Raw genomic sequence first — 4,222 nt, 5'->3', positions numbered from 1 at the left:
ACGATGAGTTCATGTCCTTTGTAGGGACATGGATGAACCTGGAAACCATCATTCTCAGCAAATTGACACAAGAACAGAAAACCAAACACAGCATGTTCTCTCTCACAGGTGGGCATTGAACAATGAGAACACATGAACACAGGGAGGGGAGCATCATACACTGAGGTCTGTGGGGGGAAACTAGAGGAGGGACAGTGGGGGGTGGGGAATTGGGGGGCTATAACATGGGAAGAAATACCAGATATCAGTGATGGGGAGGAATGCAGCAAACCATACTGCCATGTGTGTACCTATGCAACAATCTTACATGTTCTTCACATGTACCCCAAAACCTAAAATGCAATAAAATGTATATTTAAAAAAATAAAATAAAAAAAGAAAGTGCCTGGCACATATTGTGAATTATATAGTCAACATAGTATAATCTCAGCACATCAAGAAGTGCCTGGAATTAACCAGGACTCAAAACATGTTTACTGAATGAAAATCATTTGTGCATTATTTGGGCTTTGATGATTATATTGATAGAAAATATCTGTATCTCCAATTGTACAACTCCAACCTTGCATCATTACAAACCATGCCCCAATAGAGAAAAAAAAATCTTGCAAGAATTATCATGACTTTCATCACATCTAGTCTGTACCCACACCCCACTGCATTGTTTCCAGCCTCTGAAGACACAGGGGAATTGAAAGTGGCCCCTGCTCTCTCATTGCACAAAGAGCTACCCATCAAGTCTGAGTACCAACATCGCACTACAAAGTAGTTACTGCAGCCTTCTGGGTTGATGGGCGAGCCTGGCCCCACACAGAATGGTAAATACATTCACACAAACATCTTGGACAAAACTGTAGAGACAGAAAAGCTAGAAGTGACTCATTGAAAAGGAATTCAAGTTGGACACAGTGGCTCACACCTGTAATCCCAGCACTCTGGGAGGCTGAAGTGTGAGTATCGCTTGGGCCCAGCAGTTTGAAACCAGCCTGGGCAACATAGTGAGCCCCTCTCTGTGTTAAAAAAAAAAACTTAAAAATTAGCCTGGCATGGTGGCACACACCTGTGGCCCAGTTACTCAGGAGGCTGGGGATGAGTGTGAGCCTGGGAGATAGAGGTTGCAGTAAGCAGTGACTGCACTACTGCGCTCTAGCCTGGGCAACAGAGTGAGACCCTTTAAAAAAAAAAAAAAAACAGAATTAATTCGAAAGAATCTTTAGCAAAGTTAAAAAGCTTCTGACCACAAGGAGAAACATCTTTGCCACTGGAGCCGGGAATTAGGAGAAATAAAAATAAACAGTAGGAACCAGAGACAGGAGAGGGGATGATACGAGATGATGAAAGCCTCCGGCCTGGGAGCAAAGCTCCAGCTTATCCAGAATGTAGAGGGCCCAGCAGCTGGACCTGGAGGCAAGGGAGCACCCAACAGCACTCGGGGGACCACAGGACCAAAGGGCTGCTCTCCAGGCTCTCAGGGAAAAGCAGGGACATTTCAGGGCCAAAGGAGCAATGAGTTTCAAAGGTGAATCCATCTTACAGGGCTATGTCTCGGTCACTTTGAGTGAGTCTAGATGCGCATAGTGCTTGTCCCTTATCTGAGGTCACAGGGGGTCTGAGGACTTGGGACTGTTCATTTCTCCCAGACCATGGCTCTCCCTTGGCGACGGACTCAGTGCTGGGACTAAATTAGACCCCAGTTTTATCAACTGATTTATTAGGCTTTGTTACTTTGCTGTGAATTTGTTCAAAACCAAAAGTATTGATGGAGGAGAAAGTCACAAGCCTGGCAGTCCTGATCTCTTTGGATGCAGAGCCGCGTGACATTAAAAATTCCAGACAATATTTATGCTTCTCTATAAGATACATGTTATTAGTCCTCATCTAAACACATTTGTAAACATAACTTGATGTAAGTTATATACAATATATCACTGAAAATACATGAATTATGGTACCCTCCACTGATTATTTAAAAATTAAAATAGAACAATAAGGCGACCTTTATCTGATGCAGAGAAAGGCAGGATCCGTCTGTCACTGATTGCTTATATATATTCTGCACCTTTCAAGGACAGTCACTGAAGGAGGGTCAAACAGATGATTTCCAAGAAGTTCAAGGAGGAAATATTTGTGCTGGGTTCCTTTCTCCTCAAATGGTGGTTTAGGCTGTGGGGGACTGGAGTAGGGAGGCAGTGACATTAGCTAATCAAAAAAGAAAGATAAAGAAATAGAGACCAGAAGATTTTGTGCTGAAATAAAGAAATTCATGTTGCCTTAAATATAATTTGTGTTAGTTACATTCCAATTCCTAATTTATACATAGCAGGGTTGATAAGGAATTGCATTATAATGAAATTAGCTGGAATAATTAGCATAGTGTATGTGCCACTGATTAAACACCCAGCAGATAGCTTGGTAATTAAGATCAGTGAGTGCCGTATTTTGAAGCTTTGTCATCTTATTATCTGCCCAACAAGTGCTCCATCTTTACCTCCCTTCTGATTTGAAGTTTAATAGCAGTCTCTAATAATTCTCGTTTTGTTTCTTTACATTACCTTGCCCCAGTGCTGATCATTTTCCTATGGTCACTACCCTCCCTTTCACTGCATCTACACACATGTGCTAGGGTTAGATTTCTCCCTAAATTTAAGACATTTGATGCTGCAAAGGATTTGTGCTCGGAAATTTAAGCTCAAAAATCTCCTTCAAAACCCGCAGTCCTTTGGCCAAAGAAAGAAGTAGAGACCAGTTATACTCTGCAGTTCAGTCAAGCCTCTGAACTGCAGGCAGATCCTGGGCATTCGTATTTCATTTCTGGGCAGAGTCCGTTACCAGAGATTCCAAGGATGTGTCCATCGGGGTCCATTCGTCAGGGTCCATGACACCAAAAGGCAGTCACTCCAGTGGCCCTGGCTGCTGCTTATTTGTGAGCCCAACCTGTGGTGCCATCGCTGCTCCACACTCCACTCGGGGACTCTGGGGTTGGATGCTGTTGTTGCAAAATCCATTTGGATTTTATCATAAAAGGCAGGGTGTTACTATTACCAAAGAATGGAAGGCTTGGGAGGATTCACTGAAGTTATTCACTGGGTGAGTCATTCCCCATGCATCTTCTTAGACCAAAACCAGGACACTTCCATGATTTCAAGGCAGAGTAAACATACTACCTGTATCAACCAGGAATGTCTTCAGCTGTAAGTAACAGAAAACACACAAAAAGTGCTTAAGGCATAAAGATAAGAGGTCTGGTGGCTGACATGTCACCTTCAGTCTCTCCCCAGCTTTCCATCCCACTCTCCTTTGTGTGTTGACCCTTCATTTCATGTCTGTCGCCTCCTGGCTGTGATGTGGCTGCTGCAGCTCCAGATATCATGTCCATGTTCAAGGAAACAGGAAAAAGAAAGGGAGATGCCAGCCACTTCTGTCCCTCTCGATCAGGAAAGCAAATAACTTCCCAGACTCACCCCACCAGCCAGAACTGGGTTACAAGAGAGACTGGACATTGAGTAGCTGGCAGAGGAGACTGGGACTGACACTACTGACCTAAATCAACGTGACTCATCCCTAGGGGCTGGGCACAGTGCCCCTGCCAAGAAAGCCAGGCCGTGTTGGTCACACAAGTGGAGGAGAACGGACATTGGGCAGGAACTACAGTGCCTGGCACCTCGAATGCAGATGGAACAGAAGCAGGAAAATGCAAATGGAACACACTGGAGCTGAAAGGAGGAAGGGTGTATTAGGGTTCTCCAGAGGAACCAAACCAACAGTATGTAGGGAGAGAGAATTTATCTTCACGAATTGGCTCATAGTATAGTGCAGACTTGATAAATCCAACATCAGCAGAGTGGGCTGATAGGCTGGAGATCCACAGAAGAGCTGAGGTTGAGACCAAAGGCTCAACGTCTGTCTGCCACCAGAATTCCATCTTGCTCAGGGAAAGTCAGTCTTTTGTTCCATTCAGACCTTCAACTGATTGATGAGGCCCACACATGTTAGGGAGGGCCATCAGCTTTACTCCAAGTCTGCTGGTTCAAGAAAGTCTAATCTGATCCCAAAAACACCTTCATAGAAACATCTAGACTAGTGTTGGGTCAAGTCTCTGGGCACTGTGGTCCCAGCCAAGCTGACACATAAAATTAAGCACAGGGGAGAAGGAGGGAGGGAAGGAAGGAAGGAAGGAAGGAAGGAAGGAAGGAAGGAAGGAAGGGTGGGTGGGTTAGAGGGA

This window comes from Cebus imitator, unplaced genomic scaffold, assembly GCF_001604975.1.
Source record: "Cebus imitator isolate Cc_AM_T3 unplaced genomic scaffold, Cebus_imitator-1.0 Scaffold106, whole genome shotgun sequence".
Taxonomy (NCBI): Eukaryota; Metazoa; Chordata; class Mammalia; order Primates; family Cebidae; genus Cebus; species Cebus imitator.
Note: the sequence above shows the minus strand (reverse complement) of the source record.